Genomic DNA, 12,185 nt, shown 5'->3' with positions numbered 1-12,185 from the left:
CTTACAGGCTGTGCACACAGACCCAAACACTCAAAATCCTTCATTGGAGCAAGTCCCCCAAGCCACAGCCAAAGCTACCTGCCTTTCAGAGGGGCTGAGCCCTCACAGCATCCCCTGAAATCACCAGAGCTCCTGCATGCAAAGCACCCATGCTGCACCTTGTGCACCTCATCTCTCTGCTCACTTCGTTCTTCATCTTTTGTGCATCTCAGGCTAAGGGATAAGACCTCATATTTATTAACACTAAGTTTCTTTCTCCAGCCTCCACCCCTCTCTAGAAAAGGCCTGAGGCTGCATTCTCCCCTCAGTTACACCTGTCCAATCCCATTGACTTCAGAGACTGAACAGGTGTAAGCAAGGAGAAAGTTTGGCCCCCTGTTGTCTAGGAATTGCATTATCTATGTTCACCACTGCCTTGACTTTATGTCACTGGCAAATATAATTAATTTATAGTTTGTCTTACTCTCTTAGTTGTTTAATAAATAGATGAAAACAGAAGACTTCTGAGGGACTTACTCCAGCTACCTGTAATAGAAACTCCTCTACTGATACAGCTTCGTCAGGAATGTCCTTCATATTTCCTCTCCTTTTCATCAATTCTTTATAAATTTTCATTTTCTTCTCTGGATTTTGCAGTTCTGCAGAATCACATTTCCTGTGTGTCATGATGTGATCTGCTAGAAAAGAAACCATGACACCACTAGCTACTTAAAATGGAGCTGCTCTTAAACTCAGAATATCTTCCATTTGACTTCTGCTAAGACCAATGTCTGCACTTAGCACGAGAAACATCATCATCTAGCAATTAGTAACAATACATCACATTGCCATAAAGGCTGTTGCATGAATTAAAGCAAAGACAAAATCAGGAAGCCCTGAGAGAAGACAAGTGACTCTTCAGGAGATTTAACTTGTTTTGTCAACCTAAACTGAAGCTTCTTGAATAGCAGTTGCTGTTCTTTATGCTTAGCTGTCTTAGAAAGTTGGGGTTATCTGGCCAACCTTCCAACTGTCCCACTGCTAAAGCAATTCTTTATTGAACTAGGAATGTATAAAACTGTTGCTAGATACCAGCATAATCAGAGACAAGTACAGATAAATGGTCAGCTACAACAGAAAAGCTTCATCCTAATGAGAAGCCTTCCAATGAGATTATCATAGCTATTTCTGCTATAACTAGTAACCTCAAGATTAATACACTTGAAGTAGAAAGAAGCTTAGCAGTCCTTACAGGTCTTCTGCATGGCACTTTTTAGCTTCCTGAGCACTTTACAATAGGCAGTACCATTATCCTATTTTATAGGTGGGTTACAAAGAGGCAAACATGAGCCTAAGATCATCCAGCAGATCAGGTGGAGAAAAAGGACTAGAACCCAAGCTCACCAAAAAACAATCTAGCATGTTATTCTCTAAACCAAACCTATTTTGCACTGTGACAAGTCATTTGAGTCCCACTCCAACACACTCTCCTCAAAGGCATTAAAAATTCTCTCCATATTCCTGTGCAAAAAAAAATCTGACTTATCCTATAAAGTATTTTTGGTTTTTGCACTTTTTAAATACTATTGCAGACTTCCTCTGAACTTCTAGTCAAAACTAAGCACCATTAAGAAGTTTTCAAAGGCGGGGTGTTGAATGATTGACAATGCCTTTTGATGTTTTAATTATGCATTTAGAGTAATTATTGAATGGTGTTTAAGTCAAGAGCAGGCCACCAGCTCCACACATGGCACTCTTCTCACCTTCTACTAAATTAACACCTCTCCTCCTAGACATATGGATTACCTGTCACCAAAAACATTCTTCTTCCAGTAGAGATACAACAGACTATTGTGCCTGCATCATGCAACTTTCAGCTAATAACTAGAGCCCAATGTATTATGCATGTTCTGTTGCTCTAATAAATACAGGATTGACTCCTTTACTACCACCAGCGTCGCCTCGATTAGCACTGTGTTTCTCTAGGCCATTATTCATTGGCGAGAAGAAAGTTAAGACCCACTTGGTTCTCCATTAACCCAATGGTGTGAAACAAACTGGTTAATTTTTCAGCATGTGTTGTTTGTTATTTAATGAGAAATCGATTATTTCATTGCTTATCATTAGCAGCCTATTTATGAAGTGCAACATTGTTTATTTTTCAACTTTGAACAATAAATTAGTGCCTCTTATTTCTCCATGGAAATTCTTTCTCACAAGTTCCCTCATTAGGCCAAAATGTACATCTAGAATCCATGGCAGAGTGCTCTGGAATAGGCTTCAAGACAGACCCTCTGACTATAATCAGAGTCAGAAGTGTTTTTGCCTTCTCTCTGCCATCAATTGGAGTTGACAGAAGCCTGGGGTCTAGGATCTCGTTCGTTCAGATTTTTCATATAGCTCCAAAGATTATAATCAGGTAAGTAACCCTGAATTTACCTGGACTTTGAAATTCCTCCCATGTTCAGCAACAGTTGTTTTCTACATCTACGTACGGCATCAAGCATGGAATTCCCTAGTGGGACTGGAAGGACTCCTTGGACTAAGAATAGGCACAATGAACTCTTGTATTTCATTTGATGGAGGCAATAGATGGATGCTATCTGAGGTCAGCTGCAGCTTGTATAAGGATGAGGCTGCCCATTTGGGTACATGAGGTACCAAGGTCAGATAGACCCATTTGCTATTGTCAGGGTAAGGTGGGAAAGAAGTACAATGAATGAAAAGTATAGCGAATGTAGCCTTGTAAAACAATACCAGAAACAAAAAGAAGGGAATGGACTGAGGGAAAGCAGAAATGTATCCAGAGGAAGAAAATCCAGGTATAAAGCTGTAGATTAAAAGATTAGACAGAAAATATCTAAAACACAGGAGTTAAGAAAGCCACAACTGTTCCAGGCACAGGCTGTTCAGGAGCTAGGTATACAGCATAGCTCAGGTTACCAACCACATGGGCCTGATGTTTGTGTATTTAGACTTGTAAGCAGCCAGTCTGATTATTGAAGATGCCAAGCCCTTGGCATGCTCCAGTGAGTCCTTTACAGATTTTGGACTGCTGTTTCTGGAAACTTAGTGATATACAGTGATGGACAGTGTTGGGCTTTCATTACATGATGTATTCAACCATCTGTAACAAGTTGTGGCCATTAAAAATTCTATGACACTTTTCACAGTGCTGCCAATACTATTACTTGTTCCCAGACATCTGACACCACCTTAAAAAAATATATTGTTATCCAGAGTGCCCCCCTGTGAAGGGATCCTACCCCATCTACCGAAAAACCATGCTGTTTTACTCTTAGAGTGGCAAACTGCCTAAGTGATGAGCTTCTTGTTGGAAGCTCACAGTTTAACCATGTTCATTAGCACATCTGCTAGCATTGTTTTTATTAAAACAACAATTAGAAAGTCATAACAGAAATGGTGTATTAAGCTTTGAACTGTCAGGTATTGAGAGAAATTCTGAACCCTGATACCACAGCCTAAGTGGACAAGGTTAATCAACAATGGGAAGCACAGGGAGGTTAAATGGCTTGCTTACTGCCACAGAGCACAATACAGGCATGTCCAAGTAGAAGTCAGGGTTGTTGTTCCTCTCATTCAGCTCCAGCTGTCCAGCTGGTCATCCTCAACTCCCTTTATAGTTAGTTGGGAGAGATAAGCTGTTTTTTTCTAGACATCTTCCTTAAGAGGAGAAAAATCGCACTTTAAAGTGCTGATGTCTCTTCATTGGCTCAGCAGGGGAACTACACAACTAGCTCAAGCGTATGCATCCAGAATTAGGTGAAATAACTCTCCTGTGCAGTCTCCTGATGTTCAGTGTTGTGCTTTCAACACTAGAACATATTGTCTTAAATTCGTGGGGTAGCTCAATGTCATTTTTTAGTGAAGGGATAACTTGGCCTCCTTCTGTGCTGATGGCTTACAGTGAGATGCTCTGGAGTTTTACTACAGGCAGAAAAGGATCCACAGGTCTAATCCTGCCATTTCCAGTCCCTTCTGGACTCTTCTTGAATCACTGTAGTGACCCAGTTCCATGTTACAGCAGTTCACTTTTCTGTCATGGTACTACCTGGAATGACTGAACTGCTGGAAGATGGAAAGTACCACCCAAGTCAGGCTTCTTCCCCAGGCTGCCACAATGATGATTCTTTTCTTCTTCTGTCCCTCCTTCAGGTTTTACAATGTAGGGTCAAACTCTGATCAGCATTTGGATGGCTCTCCTTACTGGGAATACTTTCTAGTCGCTTACTGATCTGTTCTGAGGGGACATAAGCAGACCATGCTGGAAGCACACAAAAAAACAGTGCCATTCACAGAGTAGAAAAGGATTTTATCCCTGCAGTCCTTAGTCAAAAAAAAAGATACACATCTGATCTTATTTTTGTGTGGCAGCTGGAAGCACAATACCTAATAAAACCAAGCACAAATTGAAAGAAAGATGGAAACTAAGAAAAAGGAAAAAAAAATCAAAAATTCAACCAAAACACCAGCTGCTTTTCCTTCAGATCTGGGAGTCCCTTGAGTGCATCCTCTTACATTTCTCTAAAATGCAGCAAGAAAATGTAGCATTTCAAAAAAAAGCCAAACACACAGAGATTACTGTTTCTCGTGATATTTTGGATGGAAGAGGCACAGCAGTGTCTGGGAGATTCCCAGACAGCAACAGAAGGATTTTTTGAAGTATTGACATATAGTAGTGTCCACAGGATGCCACCGACTCTGCTCTCTGGCTCCCTAGAAACCTAAACCTGGCCTTGATGGTATTCTGCGCAGTGACTGCTATTGAACAGGATGATTCTGCAGTAACTGAGAGCTCTTCCTTGCAGTCCTCAAAAGCACTAGCAAAGGGAACTGTAGTAAACATGGAAGACAAAGTTTCTATGTGGAGACAGTTGTCTTTTTACAGAATATGTTGTATCCAGGAATCTCTCATGTAAAGACATTTTTGCCTCTCTTTAGCCTGTTCTAAAAGTTGTCACTGACATAAAAGTGTGATTTTTGTTAAAGGCTGCTTCCTATCATGTTCAGCATGTGCAGGCTGCTGTTAAACTACATCTCCCAGATAGCATCACCAAACTGTAAAGACTGAAAAAACCCAGCCAACTAACAATGAATTGATAGACACACAAGAAGAAAAAAAACGGGGATTTAATGTTAAATGTCAAGAGCAAAGAACCAAGGCAGGGAAGGGATTGGATCGTATTCCCAGTTTACATGAAGCCTGCTATGATTGTCTGGACAGGCCATTTAAATTCTGTGTGTCATGTCCCTCCTCAGAAGAAACACAGTCAAGGACAATCCATCCAGGGGACTGTGTGAAGCTTCATAATTCATTATGGCTCTGATCTGGCATAAATCTGCTTAATTTCTTACATGTCAACAGGGCCAAAAAGAAGGAAGATCCCAATCACAACTGTGCTGTGGAAAACTTTACTGCATCCAGCAGATACACTCCAAGAATCAGCCTGACCTTTGCACTACAACAGGGTCCTTCTTCCTCTCACCACCAGTCAGGCAGCCAGGGCCATGAGCCAGAACAGCTTAAACATATACCACGGATCTGCATTAGAAAGCAGGGTGCACTTTTAGGTCATTGTATGGACACATAAAATGCCAGTACTGATAGAGAAGGTCTAGCTTATTTTATGAAAAATAGCCTCCCCTCTAGTCTTCTAGTGGTGTTCACGGCCAAGCAAGTGTTGTTCACCCCCAGCTATATCCTGCACTCATCCTGGCCACAGGAATTGTTTTCTCTTAAATTAATCTCCAGATCTTGGGTACCTAGCTCACTGATATAAGCCTTCCTGAAAGAGTAATTCATTAGGGTTTTTGCAGTATGCTCCCCCTAGAAAACATTTACTGTGTTGTATTGTTCTAGGAAGTGACTTATGAAAACAGCAACATATAGATCCATGATTAGTGAGGCTTATTACCATTCTCAATCAAATACGCTTACATCCAAAGGATGCTGTATTTCTCACTGCCATCCTGAAGACCCAAGGTGAGATCAAAGGGTCAGCCAGGCTCTCCCTTTGCTTCACAATGTCACCAGCAATGACGCCTCTGCAGGACTATGCACTGACACCTACGTAACCACCCAGTTTCACTGAGGCTCAGATGCTTTACAGTGGTGGATGATCTGGCCCTAGGTTCCCCTTAGTAGCGTGTAAGTCAGCAAGTGCCTTGTGGGGATCTGGAAGGTGTTTTGAAGCGCCTGGACTCAACCACTACAGTAAGCAGGAGCTGAGCATTTTGGGGAACTGTGTTCTGGCACAAGAAGTTAGGGTGTGACCAGATTAGGGTGTGACCAGACCTCCTCCAGTGGATCTATCTGAAATGGTTTAGGAAGTCATGGACCCAGCTGTCTGCTTCAGCTTTAGTTACTGTCAAGGTGCTGCGAAATACCTGTATGAAAACTCCTAAACTATTTTATCACAAAATGTGATTTAAACTTCTCTGGCTGGCTTTGCCCTGAAACAGGCTGGGCACACTCATGGGATTTGTTTGGTAGGCTGACCTGCAAGCTGTAGTATAACCAGTTGAAGGGCAGTAATGAACCAGGAGGAGTAGGTTCTTATACTGCTCAATCACATCTGCAGCTCTAAGTACCCTTCTCTGCCCTTTTGATGGGAGTGAAATAGGAGCTTTCTCTCTAGATAGTTGAAAGGCAGAGCTCCTGTTTGAAAGAATATTTGAATGCTTTAGCTTTTATGCTGTAGCTCTTATTATGTGCCAGAACAGCCAGAGCTTCACCTAGGCAGCTAGGTGAAGCTCTTAAACCAAAATAAATGATATAGCAAACTCCTGCTTTATATATAAAAGTGGACAGATACAGTTGCTGGTCCACACTGAACTGATATGTTATTTTTCAGAACAAAATCACATTTGGAACAATCAAAATCACCTTGTAATGCTTGTAATAAATTACTTTTTTCTGTTACTGCATATTTGTGTTCCATCTCAATTCATTTCTTTCTCCATTCCTCCTCCTCTTCTAGTTGAATCAACCATGGGAATTGCAACCAAAATATATTGAGTTCCTGGAATTATATTGCTTTTTACCTTGGACCCTCAACTGGTTGGACTGGGATGACCCTCTTTTCCCATTAGATGTTATGCTCATCCTGCCAATAATAAACTGAAAGTCAGATTCTCATCTAACCTGAGGGCACTGATTCTTTTACTCTTTTCTCTGCCCAAGTGCAAACACCACAATAATCTATTTTGAATAAAGAAATAAAAGGGTTCCTGTAGCTATCGTTTGGGTTTGTGTATGCTACTGAAAGAGGTCAGCTCTGTTAATGGCATGCGAGAAAAATTGTATACAAATGCACTCACTGCTGGGCAATTGCTAGCCTTTTATGTGCAAAGAAATCAGTAGAGGCTAGTATGTATGTTTTATTAATTCTTCCTCTGTCTTGGTCTGTTCAGGCCTGTTGTGTGCAACTATTTAGGATATTATGTAGCATGGGTTCTGAGGTTTGAGGCCAGATAAGAAAGTTGATTAATTACCACAGAAATACAGTGATGCCTTTTAAGAGTAAAGGCCTGCCTATAGCCACACTGCTGTTCTGCAGGAACACTATAAAGCAGTATACCAGCATCTATTGTACCAGTCAGGTGAGCTACAGCAGACTGTGCCACTGAACAGAAGAATCACACCTGATTCCCCACTCTAGCCCAAGTTTAGTTTGTCCGATGAACATTAAGAACAAAGAGGAAGATCATATTCAACATTTCTAGGTACATGGTGTAAAGAGATATACAAAACTTCACAGTTTCCTTACAGAGTCCCTTTTAAGTTGCCTCTAAAAAGCCCTGCAGCTTTTCCCATGCTTTTTGGCAAAGCTAGAATGTATTGTTCTAGGAATGACCATTTTCTGGCCTGCTTTTCATCTCACAAGCCTAAGAGGGGAATGATGACAAATTCTACAGGTTTTCTAGAGGAAGGTAAAGGGGCATGTTTGCTCCTACATATATTTGGCAACAGTTCTCAGAATGTAAGGCCAGTGATCAAAACATGGCCTACAATAACAAGTAGGGCAGAAAAAGCCAGAAAACATGGCAATCACTTCTGAAAAAATAACTGTAGCAGTTGCAGGGCAGTCTTCATATTTCAGGTGCTAAGTGATTCAAAACAATAAGCACAATCACTAGCTACTCTGTAAGGTTCATATAACTGAAAGGTACTTGAATCTGATATATGAAACTTCACAACAAAAGTCACATTATGTTCAGCTAGTTTACCCACTTCCATGCAAAAAAATCACAGGCAGAGTGCTAGAGGTATTTTTATCCTTTATATGTTAAATAGAACTACAGTACAGGCAACAACAGCTGTTCATGAGCCTTGTTCTAGGGCACGGAAGACCTCAAGAGTTTGTTCCCTCATTCACAGAGACAGTAAATATATCGGCAGCTGTAAGTAGCCTATACCATCAGAAGAGTCATTTCAAGGATGAGCTAAATAAAACCTCCATAAAATGTGAAAAAACACAGTCTGATTTCTTATTCTGACAGAAACACTAATTGTGGCTTAAATTTAGAGTTGCAGCTGTACTCCCATTTGAAGAAACTTTTCCAAAGCTAAGATGGCTTCTTGGTCGAGTGGATATGACAACTGCATGGAAGCAAAACAGAAGGTTCTGCAATATCTAGACTTACAAAAATGTAAAGGACCACATTTGCTTCTATATATAGACATATATGGCAGGAATATGTGAGGGCAAGACTTAAGGAGAAGAGAAATCTGTCGCACATAGCTGGTTCTGAAATGTGTTGACAGCAGATTCACATCCAGAGGGAAGCCAGTCTCTTATACAGAAGATAAATGTAAGCTGCTTCTGTTTTTGCCATACCCCTGCAAGGCTGGAATCAACTTGGCAAGCATCCCCCTCTGTCCCTGCAGACTTTACCCAACAAAGATCTTGGTGGAATGATGTTCTCTTCAGAAGACCCTGGCCAGAAAAGGCCTGCAGTAACATGCAACAATTTAGCTCCAGAGGAGACAGACCACTAGAAAGTGACCAAAAAGACTCTTGATTGTATGGGTAATGAACAGGCACAAGTCTGTATTTCCTGCAAAAATGTTAATATCTCTCCACAGAGGAATCATTCACTTTCACTATCCTTACAGGGCCTGATACCACTTCATGAGGGAATGTTTGAAAAGTTTTTTCCATCGCTTAACCCTCTCCCACCCCTTCCCACAGACCTGTCTGGGACCGAGACCACTGCTAACAGCTTCAGTGACTTCTGGTTACTCCACATTTGTGGCAGCATGAGACAGCTTGAGACAAGGCCACACTAGTTTGCACCATGGCTGAATGGGGTTTCTAGAAGATGTAAAATCTCGGCATACTAGGATACATGCTTTAGTATGCCAAATTCTGTTGCCAAGTGGGAGGAAACAGACCCAAAGTGATTCCATATGGAACATGCCTTTACCAGTTTGCCTGAAAATAGAATTTGACCAAGTATATCTGCCCTGATTTTACTAATAGCCAATTTTCCTAATGTGTGTCACATTCAAACCTCTAATCAGTACAGAACTCTGTATAAGTTGGCATAAAATAAGAGCTTTTCTGCTCAGGTTAGCAGCATTCCTGCCGGATGGGGCTAAGCTGAGGTTTTGTAGAATCTTAGGCAAGACAGACATTGCTATGGACTCTACGTATCCAAGTAATTCAAAACTGATTGAAATAATTACCTTTGAGAAGGTAGGGGCAATTGTGTTTAAAGCGGGTTGAGGCTCAATGTTTTGCTGACTGCTGTTGAAATTGGTAACAGACTTTGCATATTATATCACCATTTTTTTGGTTGTATTTCACATGCAGTGTTTTTCTGCTTTTGACTTTGAGGTGTGAGGGGGAAGGCTCTAATCATATGGCCTTGTGCAGATGCTCCATTTGCATTTCTATTAATCCAGGCCCTCCTGGAGACGTTTGAGCATAGTCACAGCATGCTCTGCGTTTGAACTTGTGAGAACCCATACCACTGCTTAATAACTTAATACATATGTATAGCCTCCTTCAGACAGCCCACTAGGAGGCAGAAGCAGGGGGAGGCGCTATTAGTGTACAGGCTGCAGGGCTCTATGTAAATGCATTTTGACAAGAAGGAGCACCTTGCCGAATAAAGAAGCCAGCTCCTTCGTGTTGGGGTGGTGCTGATTTAGGTCAGGAAACTTGTTTTACAGGAATCTGTAAAAATGAGAGCTCATATGGATCTGCTGGAGAAGGTTTAAGGTGTTTGGCAACTTTGCTTGCAGCACTTGAATATAATATTGATATATTCTACATAAACTTTCTTATAGAAACTGAAAACAGGGCTGGGTCTTTGTCCCCCTTTGCTTGCACCTTTCCTAAACATCTCCTTAGAAGACTATCTAACCCTGTCTCTGCAAAGTGCCACAATAACCATAAGAAACTATTTTCCCATGTTTGAAATGCTTAATATCTGCTAACTGCTCGGAGCAGCAACCTGTGGACAGAACTGGGCTGAGATATATTAAAAAAATAAAAATAAATACACACACATCCACCCACACCTTTTATTGGAAAATGAAGCCAAAAAAACGAAACTTTCTATAGAAGCCTTGCTCTGGAGCACATTTCTACAGAACACCTGCAAGAGGAGAGACAAGGAGTCCCACAGGTGTGAACACAGATGGGTGCAGACAGGGCCCAGGACTGCGCTACTTCAACATGCCTGTACAGCCCATGACTAGCTCACATCCAGCTGGCATGGAGTGGGGCGAGACTCCCTCCAACTTGCACACCATCCGTGTGGAGCCATCCCAAAAAACCACCAGCTGCCTGCCTCTCTCTCTCCCCAGTCACACCGGCGCCCAGGCCAAGACTCACCCTGAAGGAGGCCAGGAAGGGATCTGAATGGGGCTTTACCACATCCAAAATGAGTACCAAGAGCAGTAAGCAGGTAATGAACAGGGGAGAAGAGGGAATGAAGGAAAGAAAAGGGTCAGAGCCTTTCCCTCCCTGCCCCCCCATCCCCCCCAAAAAAAACTCACAGTTCATTCTGACACAAAACAAAAATTGATTTCCCAAATTTCCTCTCTCCCACCCCCACCAGAACTCCTGCTTCCTAGACAGCTCCTGTGGATAGTAAGAGACTAATATGAAATATTCTTCAAGTAGAACACCATTTTATAATTTCCCTATACTTAAAAAAAAAGAAACACCACATACACCACACACATCTGCTACTCCTTCCACCCCCAACACACCTCTGAAGTCCCCACTAAAGTTTCCTCAGGCCCACCTCCCTATGAATATGAAAAATGTTTTTTTCTGAATTCCAAGAAGACGCTCAGCTCTCCTGTAATAACACAAACTCTGTATGGGGGAAATGGTAACCTCCAGGGTTGACATTAGACTGTAGACAAAATAGCCAAACAGAGCAGTAAGTAATCCAGTCACTAGCCTTTAAAGAGCCAGCTGCAGACAAATGGAAAAATGACATGCTGGAAGTGACACTGAGAAAAGCATAAGAGAGCACAGGTCTGAAAGTCAATCTTAGTCCATCAGGTAAAGGGAACAGATACATGTGGGGATAATTGGTGATGAGACACTTGAAATTAGGTGCATGATAGGTCCACCATTGCCCAGCCACATTCATTTTTGCTACGGTCAATGAGCATTGAAAGGGGGGGAGGGGAAGCTAAGAATATTTCTTAAACCTTTGCATCTTCCTGTCACATTTCCATGATTGTGCATCTCCCTCCCAGACACACAGACAATTGCCCTACTCAGACTGTCACCCCTGCACTTCGATGCAGACATGCAGCCGCAGACAGGGCTCAGCACAAGGGCCCTGCTCTCTTCCCGTAAGCCTTGGTAAAAGGCAACAAAACTCTGCCTGCCAGATCACCACCCCCGGGGCTGGGACTGCTGCCCACAGACAGCGGGGAGCGTCCCCAGTTCCTGGCCAGCACAGGGCTCGGTGGGGCCAGCACAGGGGCTGAGCGGCAAGGACAGCCCCAGCCTGCCCTCACCCAGGCTCAGGGCAGGAGAAGGGGACATGGCGGGTTAACTCACCACCTGCAAAGCAGCAAGGAGGATGGCTCCCCTGCACTGCCTTGCTTGTCAAAATTAGACATTTTGACTTCTCTCAAGTGAAGTTTTTCTTCTAAAAGTTGGAGGAAAAAAAGCAGGTATACATGGGGAAGGAAAGGGAAACAACCC

This window comes from Apteryx mantelli, chromosome 8 (genome assembly GCF_036417845.1).
Source record: "Apteryx mantelli isolate bAptMan1 chromosome 8, bAptMan1.hap1, whole genome shotgun sequence".
Lineage (NCBI taxonomy): Eukaryota > Metazoa > Chordata > Aves > Apterygiformes > Apterygidae > Apteryx > Apteryx mantelli.
Note: the sequence above shows the minus strand (reverse complement) of the source record.